Source organism: Notamacropus eugenii, chromosome 4, assembly GCF_028372415.1.
Source record: "Notamacropus eugenii isolate mMacEug1 chromosome 4, mMacEug1.pri_v2, whole genome shotgun sequence".
Classification (NCBI taxonomy): domain Eukaryota; kingdom Metazoa; phylum Chordata; class Mammalia; order Diprotodontia; family Macropodidae; genus Notamacropus; species Notamacropus eugenii.
Window position 1 is genome coordinate 226,981,327 of NC_092875.1, and position 12,613 is coordinate 226,993,939.

A 12,613-nucleotide genomic window follows, 5' to 3' on the forward strand; every position below is an offset into this window, starting at 1 on the left:
CTTTATTGATCTCCTCTTTCTCTACTTTGTTCATGTAGTCACTAAAAGATATAAAACTTCCCCTAAGGACTGCTTTTGCATTATCCCATGAAATTTGTAGGTTGTCTCATTATTGTCATTCTCTTGAATGAAGTTGTTGTTTGTTTCTATAATTTGTTATTTAATCCATTCTTTCTTTAGGATTAAATTGTTTCATTTCCAATTAGGTTTTGGTTTATGTTTCCATGGCCTTTGATTACACATGAGTATTGTTGCATTATGATCTGGGAAGGATGCCCTGAGTATCTCTGCCTTTCTGAACTGGATTGTGAGGCTTTTATGGTCTAGTGCACAGTCAATTTTTGTATATGTGCCATGTACCAGTGAGAAAAATGTGTATTCCTTTCTATTCCCACTCAGTTTTCTCCAGAGATCTATCATATCTACCTTATCCAGAGTTCTATTCACCTCCTTAACTTCTTTCTTGTTTATTCTGAGGTGAGATTTATCATGTTCAGAGAGGGGGATGCTGAGGTCCTCCACTAGTATACTTTTGATGTCTGTTTCTTCCTGCAACTCCCATAACTTCTCTAAGAATTTGAATGCTATACCACTTGAAGCATATATGTTTAGTAATGAAATTGTTTCATTGTCTATGGTGCCTTTTAGCAGGATATAGTTTCCTTACTTATCTCTTTTGATTATACCTATTTCTTCTTTTGCTTTGTCTGAGATTAGGATTGCTACCCCAGCTTTTTTTATAACAGCTGAAGCACAATAAATTCTGCTCCAACCTTTTAACTTTACCCTATGTGTACCTCCCCTTTTCAAATGTGTTTATTGTAAACAACATATTGTTGGATTATGGTTTTTAATCTATTCTTCCATCCATCTCTGTTCTATGGGAGAATTCATCCCATTCACATGCACAGTTATGATTACAATTTGTGTCCTTTCCTTCATGCCCTTTCCCTCGTTAATACTTTTAGTTCTCCCTTCTCTCTTCCCCTCCATAACAGAATTTTAATTTTTGACCACTGCTTCCCTCAGTCTTCCCTCCTTTCTTTTTGTCCCCCTCCCTTTCAATTCCCTTTTGCCTTACTATTTCTTCCCTCCTCTTTTGTGTCCCCTCCCTTTTCTTTCCCCCTTCTCCTCCTATAGCCTATAGAGCTAGTTGTATTTCTATACTTAACTGAGTTTGTTGTACCCTCCTTGAATCCAATCAGATGAGGGTACCTCTCAAACAAAACTCATCTCCCTCCCTTCTTTCCCTCTACTGTAATGTATTTTTGGGCTTCTTCCTGTATTGCAATTTTTTTTTCTGCCTCCTCCTTCTCACATCTCCCATTACAATCCCTTCTTATCCTTAAATCACATTTGTTATCATCATGTCATTTAATTTAAACCCACTGCTTCTATCTATGTATATTCCTTTTACATTTCATAATAAATATACAATTTCCAGTATTAACAAGTATCATCCTCCATTATAAGGATGTAAACAGTTTGCCCATAATGTGTAACAAGTTTTTTTGTTTTTTGTTTTTTTTCATGTTTACCTTTTTATGACTTTCTTGAGGCCTGCTTTTAAGATCAAATTTTCTGTTGAGTTCTGACCTTTTCATCAGGAAGTCTGGAAATCCCTTAGTTCATTGAATGTCCATTTCCTTGCCTGAAACATTATGCTCAATGTTGCTGGGTAATTAATCTTTTGTTGTAGTCCTAACTCCTTTGCCTTATGGAATATATATATTCCAATTTCTTCAATCTTTTTTGCTTGATTCTTTTTTTAATTTATTTATTTAAGTTTTCAACATTCATTTCCACAAAATTTTGAGTTCCAAATTTTCTTCCCATTTCTCCCCTCCCCACACCCCAAAATGCTGAGCATTCTAATTACTCCTATCACCAATCTGCCTTCCCTTATTATATCCCTCCCTTTCCTTATCCCCATCTTCTCTTTTGTCCTGTAGAGCAAGATAAATTTTTGTACCCCATTACCTGTATTTCTTATTTCCTACTTGCATGCAAGAACAATACACAACAGTTGTTCCTAAAACTTTGAGTTCCAACTTCTCTTCCTCCCACCCTCGCCACCCATCCCCATTAGTAAGGCAAGCAATTCAATATCAGCCATATCTGTATAGTTTTGCAAATGACTTCCATAATAGTCATGTTAAGACTAGCTATATTTCCCTCCATCCTATTCTGCCACCCATTTCTTCTATTCTCTCTTTCGACTCTGTCCCTCCTCAAGAGTGTTGACTTCTAATTACTCCCTCCTTCCATTTCCCTTTCTTCTATCATCCCCCCATCCTACTTATCCCGTTCTCCCCTACTTTCCTGTATTGTAAGATAGGTTTTCATACCAAAATGTGTGTGCATTTTATTCCTTCCTTTAGTCAAATGTGATGACAGTAAGCTTCATGTTTTTTCTCTCACTTCCTCCCTTTTTCCCTCTAATGAAAAGTCTGTTACTTGCCTCTTTTATGAGAGATAATTTGCCCCATTCCATTTCTCCCTTTGTCTTCTCTATATATTTCTCTCTCACTTGCTGGGGATGGAAGCTCAATTCCATGTGGACAGTCTCGGGCGGGTAAAGGTGGGAACTTCTAAATCTTAGAGTTCTCATGAGGCCTCCCCATAAAACACCAGGGAATCGAGGAGTGAGACCGAGCAATCTCGTGTATTTCCACCTCTGCCCGTGAGAAACGTGATAGGAGGAGCATCCCCCTCGAGACTGTCCCGGATCTGGGCACACCTCTTGTTATCTAACAGGCACGGTATTCAGGTGCAAACTATGCGGCTGGAGAGCTTAATTAGGATCAGGAAGGCCTGAAGGCTCTCTTAGCTCGGGAGGGGCCCTTACAGGACAGAGGGCTCGGTTTTCCCTCTCCTCGCTCTCCCCTCCCCCTCTCTCCCCACTTACACTTCTGCTTCCAATCTCTTATGGTAAGATCTTTGCCTCCTTGGGAGATTTTCTCTCTCCCTCCTAAGGAAGAATTCCCCCTGCACTTGTAACCAGGACCCTGAATAAAGCTTAACCCTTGTTCGACTCCGGAAAGTCTCTTCTCTCATATGTTTATCTGGTTTGGCCAGCTGAAGACCTGCGATAGAGGTAAGGTAAGACTCGGGTAGCCCTCAGGCCTCTAGGCCTGGCAGTTGGCGCCCGAACAGGGACAGAAGCGCAGATATCCTGGGTGGTTGGGGACACCCGGAAGGGGCTATGAAAGACGCGAGTCCCGAATCCTAGATTTGGAAGGAGAGAAAGAGTGAGTAGCTTCCCACACCCATGGGAAAAGGGCAGGGATGGGGAATCAATTGCCAGTAATAAAGCCAGAGGAACAGGAGGTCTGGGCTGAGATACTTTACAGGGAATGCAGGGAGGTGGGGGTCACTATAGAGTTAAACGACCTCCGAGAATTTTGTAAAAGGATCTGGAAGGTCTCTCCTTGGCTGGAGCAGACCGGAATATCAAGAGAAAGATGGGGAGTGGTCGGAGAACAAATGACCGCTTATGAACAACAATGCCCCTGGGAGCTGGAGGATTTAGATTTCCTGATATTCAGTGCGATTAAAAGTCTTTTGGAAGGCCCGGAGAGACCAGGGCAGGATTGGAATGAGAGTGGAAGCGGAGAGAGAAGGGGAGAACCCTGGCAAGCAGAAAGTTAAGGAGTGTAAAGAAAAAATAGGTTCGGAGCTCCATCTAGCAGATGGGAAAGGCGAGGCAGGGTAGAATACACCGTGTCTTCCCTCTGCGCCTCCTTATAGCATGCTCCATTGGTCAGACAGTCCAGGGCCACAGGCCAGTTTGGAAAAGGGAATACGAAAGGCTATAGAGAATGGAGAAGACATAGGGACATTCCCTGTGCTAGAAATAGTGGAACCCAGTGCCCCCGGTGGGGTTCGGAGGAGCCATATACCCATAGAGTGGAAGAGAGTAGCGACTCTCAAAGAGGCTTGTACCAAGCGCGGCCCTAATTCACCCTTCGTCATAGCCATGCTTGAGACTCTCAGTGGTCAGTTCGTTCTGACTCCTAATGACTGGAAGAGCTTAGCCAGAGCCTGCCTTACCCCTGGGCAGAATGTGATTTGGGTATCAGAATTTTCTCAGAAGGTAAAGAGCACTACCAGTGGCCTGGGGGCTCAGGCCCTCCAGGCTTATCAGCGATTTACAGGAACAGGGCAGTTTGAGGCTACAGGAAATCAATTACAGTACTCGGCCGCCGATTATGTCTTGATTGCCGAAATGGCTATTGCCGCCTGGAAGGTTATAGCCTCTAAGAAAGAGAGAGAGTTTCCCATGACTAGGATTACGCAAGGAAACAATGAGCCATTTACTAATTTTGTGGCCAGGCTGCAGGAGGCAGTGGGTTGAGACATGGGAGAGGAGAATCAAGGGACAGAGATAATGTTAAAGACATTGCTGCAGCAGAATTGTAATCATGACTGCAAAAAGGCAATGCTGGGACTGCCAAAGAATGCATCTGTTGAAGAAATGATACAGAGATGTGACAGGGTAGGAAGTCAGGTCTACTTGGCACAGGTGCAAGGGAAGTACCTGGCCGCAGCCTTAAGTAATATCTCTTTGGAGAGAAAATGTTTTCACTGCGGAAAACCGGGACACCTTAAGAAAGAGTGTAGGAAAGAAATAAATACAGGGAGGGGCCAGGACCCTTGTTTTTCATGTGGAAGGCCAGGTCACCTAGCTAGACAATGTAGGAAGTCGGGAAATGGGGTGAGGGGCCCCTCGAGGGCCCCGAAAGTGTACCTTTTGGCAGAGAATCGGGACGGCCCCTTGGAGGGAGAATACAGGAGATTATGGGGCCAGAGGAAGGAATGCAACACCTTTACAGCTTAGATAAGTGCCAGCTTGCAGCTCATCAGTTTACTATGATTCCCCTGAGAGACCCCATACAGGAGGAATCCCTGATATTACAGAACCCCTCTCATGCACCCGTAGTTATATATACAGGAGTTTATCCCACTGGCACCACAGCACTTCCATGCTCCAATGTGGTAGCCGAGCCAGCTCATATAGACAATCAGCTTCCCATAGCTATTGCCCTTCCCTTAAAGCACTCAGTTCAAATCCAGTTACTAAAGGAAATAGGACAGAATAGACCTGAGTGTACAATGTGGCTCAATGGAATTCCCATGACTGGCCTCCTTGATACTGGAGCGGATAGAACCTGCCTTAGCGGTCGCTCAGTACCCCAGCACTGGAAGCGCAAAGAAAGCCAGAGACCAGTGTGGGGAATAGGAGGGTGCCAAAATACCTTAGAGACAATGCACCCAGTAAAGTGGGAGGCAGAGGATCGCCAAGGGACCGTATGGCCGTTGGTGATTCCAGGACTTAGTTTTAACATCTGGGGCAGAGACATCATGAGCCGCCTGGGGATGAGGCTATCAAATTTTTAGTAAGGGCCATTGCAGTTGCACTGGAGTCCCCACCCTTGAATTGGAAGTCAGACACCCCGATTTGGGTGGAGCAATGGCCCCTCACTCCAGAAAAACTCCAGGCACTACAACTATTGGTTAAGGAGCAATTAGAAAAAGGAAATATAGAACCATCACAGTCAACCTGGAATGCTCCTGTGTTTGTTATAAAGAAAAAATCCGGGAAATTCAGGTTCCTTACAGATCTAAGGAAGGTAAATCAGTCTCTCATGCCTATGGGAGCCCTGCAACCAGGTCTCCCTTCTCCTAATGCCATCCCGGATGGTTGGTCACTTATAATCATTGACATTCAGGATTGTTTTTTTTCCATTCCTTTAAACAAAGTAGATTGTCCTCGGTTTGCTTTTACAATACCTCACCCCAATAATGAAGGACCTGCAAAGAGGTATCAGTGGAAGGTATTGCCCCAAGGTATGAGTTGCAGCCCCACCATCTGCCAGTGGTATGTTAATCAAGCATTAGAAAGCCCCAGACAGCAATACCAATGCAAAATCATCCATTATATGGATGACATCCTTATAGCTGCACCTCAGCTCAAGGATCTGGAGAAGTGTTTCCAAGCAGTAGAAAGGAACCTTCTAGGACTAGGATTAGTTATTGCTCCTGAAAAGATACAGAGAGGACCCAGTTACAAATATTTGGGATATCAAATACAGGGCACCATCATTCGGCCGGAACCCCCAAAATGGGATATAAAGATCCAAACACTCAATGATGCTCAGAAACTAGTGGGTGCTATCCAATGGATAAGATCAAAGGTGCCTATACCCCTACCTCTCATGCAACCTTTATATTCACTATTGACAGGAGACTCTGCTTTAAATTCCCCACGAACATTGACTCCTGAAGCAGCCAAGGCCATAGAGGCAATAAAAAAACAATTTTTAGAGTCCATCACACTCACTCCTTAATTTCATTTTTTAAGATATGATCCCACCCTGTTAAACTCACCCTGTGCTCTCTGTCTGTGTGTGTGCATGTGTGTGTGTGTGTGTGTGTGTGTGTGTGTGTGTTTAATCCCACCAACTAGCCACATGCTGAAAAAAGTTTCAAGTATTACAAATATTGTCTTTCCATGTAGGAATGTAAACAGTTCAACTTTAGTAAGTCCCTTATGATTTCTATTTCCTGTTTACCTTTTCATGCTTCTCTTGATTCTTGTGTTTGAAAGTCAAATTTTCTTTTCATCTCTGGTCTTTTCATCAAGAATGCTTGAAAGTCCCCTATTTCATTGAAAGACCATTTTTTCCCCTGAAGTATTATACTCACTTTTGGTGGGTAGATGATTCTTGGTTTTAGTCCTAGTTCTTTTGAGATCTGGAATATCATCCTCCATGCCCTTTCATCCCTTAATGTAGAAGCTGCTAGATCTTGTGTTATCCTGATTGTATTTCCACAATACTTGAATTGTTTTTTTCTAGCTGCTTGCAATATTTTCTCCTTGACCAGGGAACTCTGGAATTTGGCCACAATGTTCCTAAGAGTTTTTTTTTTTGTTTTTCTTAATCTCTTTCAGGAGGTCATTGGTAGATTCTTCCAATATTTATTTTGTTCCCTGGTTCTAGAATATCAGGGCAATTTTCCTTGATAATTTTATGAAAGATGATGTCTAGGCTCTTTTTTGATCATGGCTTTCAGGTAGCCCCATAATTTTTAAATTGTATCTCCTGGATCTATTTTCCAGGTCAGTTGTTTTTCCAATGAGATATTTCACATTATCTTCCATTTTTTCATTCTTTTGGTTTTCTTTTGTGATTTCTTGGTTTTTCATAAAGTCATTAGTCTCCATCTGTTCCATTCTAATTTTTAAAGAACTATTTTCTTCGGTGAGATTTTGAAACTCCTTTTCCATTTGACTAATTCTGCTTTTTAAAGCATTATTCTCCTCATTAGCTTTTTGAACCTCTTTTGTCAATTGAGTGAGCCTATTTTTAAAGATGTTATTTTCTTCAGAATTTTGTTGGGTCTCCTCTAGAAAGGTGTTGACTCACTTTTCATGCTTTTCTTGCATCTCTCTCATTTCTCTTCCCAATTTTTCCTCCATCTCTCTTACTTGATTTTTAAAATCCTTTTTGAGCTCGTCCATGGGCTGAGACCATTGAATATTTATTTTGGATGTTTGGGATACAGAAGCCTTGACTTTTATATCTTTTTCTGATAGTAATCATTTTCTTCTTCATTAGAAAGGATGGGAGAAGATATCTGTTCACCAAGAAAGTAACCTTGTGTAGTCTTATGTTTCCCCTTTTGGGGCATTTTCCCAACCAGTTATTTCATTTTGGGGTTGTTTGTCAAGAGTAAGGTATACTATGGGGATCTCTAAATCTCAGTTCCTCCAAGGTGGCACAATCAAGTGTGTACACTGGTCTGGAAGCAGGCAGAGATTTTTGTGCCCAAAATCTTAGTACAGTTTCCTCTTCACAACCACCTTGCCTCCAGTTCAGCCAAGCCAGCACTGGGGGCTGAGATTCAGATAAGCTGCAGGGGCAGGGTCGCCATTCAGTGAGATAAAGATCAGCTGCTGTAGGGCCGCTGCACCGAGCTGAGTTAAGAATCAGCTGCTCAGTGCCCCTAGGGGTTCTACAATCCAATAATGGATTCTGGCTGCTGTAGGGGCTGCTGTGGGAACTGCTGCTGCCTGCCTAATGTGGTCTCTGCATCCGCTGTCTGCAGCCAGAGCTATGGGAAGTCTGTTCTCCCTTCTTGGCCAGCTGAAAAAACCCTGTCACTGACATTTGGCACCCGGGATCTGTGAACTGCTGCTACTGTGACTGGAGATTCTGCCCCTGAGGCCTGTTCACATTATTCTCTCAGAGCTGTGCTGTGTGGCCAGTGGTGGACTGGGCTCTGATCCACATGTGACAGATTTTTCCCGCTGGTCTTTCAGGTCACCCTGGGCTGGAAATCTCTTCCACTCTGTTGTTCTCCACCTCTGCTGCTCCAGAACTTGTTAAGAGTCCCTCTCTACAGGCATTTTACGGGCTGTGGTGGGAGAGCCAGCACACATGTGTCTTTCTACTCTGCCATCTTGGCTCCCCCTTCACTTTAATCTTTTAATGTTGAAGCTGCAAGGTCCTATGTGATCCTGACTGTAGCTCCTCAATATTTGAATTCTTTCTTTCTGGCTGTCTGCAGTATTTTCTCCTTCATTTGATAGTTCTGGAATTTGGCAAAGATATTCTTTGGTGTTTTTAGTTTGGGATCCCTCTCTGGAGGTGGATTCTTTCAATGACTACTTTGTCCTCTGAATGTAGGACTTCCGGGCAATTTTCCTTGATGATTTCTTGGATGATATTGTCCAGGCTCTTTTTTTCATCATGGCTTTCTGGTAGTCCAATAATCCTTAGATTCCTCTCCTGGATGTATTTTCCAGGTCAGTTGTTTCTCCAATTTGATATTTTTACATTTTCTTCTACCTTTTCATTCTTTTGATTCTGTTTGACTGATTCTTAATGTCTCATAGATTCATTATCTTCTACTTCCCTGATTCTATTTTTTATCAAATTGTTTTCTTCAGTTAACTTTTGCATCTCCTTTTCCATCTATCCAATTGTTCCTTTTAAGGAGTTATTTTCACCAGTTAGATTTTGTATTTCCTTTTCCATTTGTCCAATTTTCCTTTTTAAGGAGTTGTCTTCTTCAGCGAATTCTTTTTTCATATTTTTAAAGTCATTGGTCAATTTTTCTTCTATTTCTCTAATATGGGTTTTAAAACCCTTCCAGAGCTCTTCCAAGAAGGCTCTTTGTGCTTCTGACCAGATCATATTCCCTTCTGAAGTTTCAGATGGGAGTACATTCTCAATGCTGACCTCAATGGTCCTTGTACACCTAGAAACATTCTGTGATCTTTTCTTATCTGCTTTGCTTTTTACTCATGATAATAAGCCTTTTCCTGGATTTTAAGGTAGATCTCTGCATATGTGGCACAGGGAGCTCTGTCCCACAGTTCTTGTGCCTAAAACTTGAGGCTTTGTGTGTTGTGGCCTCTGGTTCTTTCAGCTATAAATGAAATGCTTGAGCTTTTTTGGTGCTGAGCAGGTTGATGTTTGAAAGCAGTTAGGTCTTTTTGGGTTTACCTGTAATTACCCTGGAGGCAGTGCGTGTGTGGGGAGGGGTGGTCTGGATGCTGGAGGCTCCTTTGCTGAACTAGAGCATAGACAAGCTAAATTTTCTGGGCTAGAGTCTTCTCGACTCCACTGGGGTGCTGAAGCACACTTGCAGTCCTGGTGTTGACAGTTGCTGGCTTCACCTCCCTGGGGTTCAAGATCTTCACTTGGTTTCTTGAGGTGGGACTGTCTGGGACAGCTCTGATCCTGCCCTGTTCGTCTTTGGCCACAGCAAGAGGAACCCTCCTTAGCAATCTTTCTAGTCTCCTGTGCTGAGAGTCTGTTGACCCCTTCTGCTGGTCCCACTGTTCCAGGGCTTTTTCAGGGGAAATAACCTCTGGGTTGGTCAAGGTCAATAAGGGGAGGGAGATAGCAGTTACCCATCACTCTGCCATCTTGACTCCCAGGACTGGAAAATCCTGGGATTTTCTATTAAAATTTTCTATTGAAAATTCTATTCAATCTGATTACTACTGTAGTTGATGATCTCAACTCCTATGGATTTAATTACTATCTCTCTGCTTATGATTTGCAAATATAACTATTGTGCCCAAACCTCTTTGTTGATCTTCTGTCTTACATTTCCAAGTGCCATAGACATCTTAAATTAATCATGTCCGAAAGTGAACTCATTATATTTTATCCATAAACCTTCCAATTATTGTACTTTCCGTTTTACTGTAAATGGCAACATCATGGTCTCAGTTTCTCAGACTTACAGTGTAGGAATCATCCTCAACTACACAGTATCTCTCAATCCCCATATTCTAACTGTTGTCATTGCTTGTCAACTTCACCTTGGCAATATTTTTCAAATATCCTTCTCTCTTCTCTCCTCTTCCACTGTCATTGCTCTAGTACAAGTCATCATCATGTCATTCCTGGACTATTGCAATAACATTTTTCTGAGTCTGTTTGCTGTAAGTCACTCCCTACTCCAATTTATTCTCCATTCAACCACCAAAGTGATTTTCTAAAGTAAAGGTCCCACGATGCCACTTCCCCTACTCAGTAAACACCATTGACTCCCCATTATCTCCATTATCAAATAAAAAAGTACTCTGATTGCCTTCAAAACAATTTATAATCTAGTTCACTCCTACCTTTCCAGTTTTCTTACACCTGCCTCCCTGCCATGCACTCTTCAATCCAGTGACACTAGCCTTCTGGCTCTTTCGTGAGCAAGACACTCCTTTTCTCATCTCAAGGTATGGTATGTGCCTGTCAAATTCTTTCCCTCCTTCACTCCATTTGCTGACTTCCATAGTTTCCTTGAAGTCCCAACTAAAATCCCATCTTTTATAAGAAATATATCCCTACCCTTTTTAAATGAAGTGTCTTCTCTTTGTTAATTATTTCCTATTTATCTTACATATATCTTGCTTTGTATATATTTGCATTTTATCTCCCTCATTATATTGTAAATCCCTGAGGTCAGAGATTGTTTTTTTTTTTGTATCCTCAGAATTTAGTACAGTGCCTGGAACATAGGAAGTGCTTAATACATGTTGATTGATTGAGAATGGTCACTTTTCAACTGGTATTTCTTGACATGTAGCTAATAGCATATGTTCTTGATATCAGATACATAGGCAGATAGATGATAGACAGATATACAGACAGACAGACAGATAGATAGATAATGCCTGCCTATACCTACAAATATACCAATTCCCTCTGTGAAAAAAACAGTGTAAAAGTATATACTGACTGCTTATCAGAAATAGGTTTCTAAAGCACACTTTCTCTTTGTGTGTGTGTGTGCATATATATATATATATATATATACATATATATATACACATGTGTGTATGTGTATATATGATACACACATACATGCATATATACACAGAGAGAGATGGCATGAATATGTATTCTATGTCATCTGAATTATACTTACTGGATAAAGAAAAGCTGAACATTAAAACACACATATTTATAAGTATAAATTCAGTTTCATGCAGAAATATATGAAAATTGATAGATAAAGTTAGGGACAAGGAAGGGTGAGACAGAGAAGTATAAGAAGTAAAGGAGATTTCAAGAGAGAATAGACACAATAAAAGTAAACTCAAGTGAAACAACTTGATCACTAAGGGAGAAAAGAAAGATAGAAAGTATGATCATGGGATCTGAGTTCAGTTTGGAAAAGAAAAACAGAAGAGTAGGAGCAGATTTCATATTATAGATTACTATTTTCAATCAGATACTCTGTTGGGGCCTGGGGGAAGGTTATAAGGCAAAAAACAGAAGAGGTTATGATGCAGGGAAATGACCAATTAAAAATCAATAATATGAATTTGAATGGGATGAATTCAGTCATAAAATTCAGAAAAGATGTAAAATGGGTTAGAAAGCAGAAACTAACAATATGTTCTTTTCAGAAATAAACATACTTCCAATACTAGGCAGAGAATTCCACTAGAAAAAGGTACTGGTTAAGAAACAGAAAAGTTCATCAATTGTTTAGATTAGATAGATAACCCATAGACGTAAATAAACAAGTACTCTGAAGTCTGATAAAGTCAAAGATCAAAGCTACTGGGTTAAAAACTCACTATTAAAAAAAAAAAAACAACTTCTGTGAAAACTAGAAATTAGTGAGACAAAACAAGTGAAGATCAACTTCTCATACTGTTACACTAACATACACTCCATACGTGACTTAGAAATAAAGTATATCATAAACCATTTGGAGTCAAAAGGAAGGAAAAAAAAAAACTCATTCAGTTCTTTGGATGGGGAAACTTTATCCTGACTAAAGGACAAAAATAATCCAGCTAAAGTTAAAAGGAAAACAAATGACTAGGATAGGATTCTTTCCTTTTCATCTAGCTTCTACAATGGGGACATCTCTGCTAGGCTTTATAAAGAACTGATTCAAATTTATAAAAATAAGAACCATAACTGAAAAGTGCTCCAAGTATATTAACAAGTGTTTTTCAAGGGCTAACATCTAAGGCATCAATAGCCATAAAATTTCTCCAAATCAATGATAATTATAATAGTGATAATTAAAACAATTTCAAATTTCTACCTCATACCTATCATTTACATATCATATTATA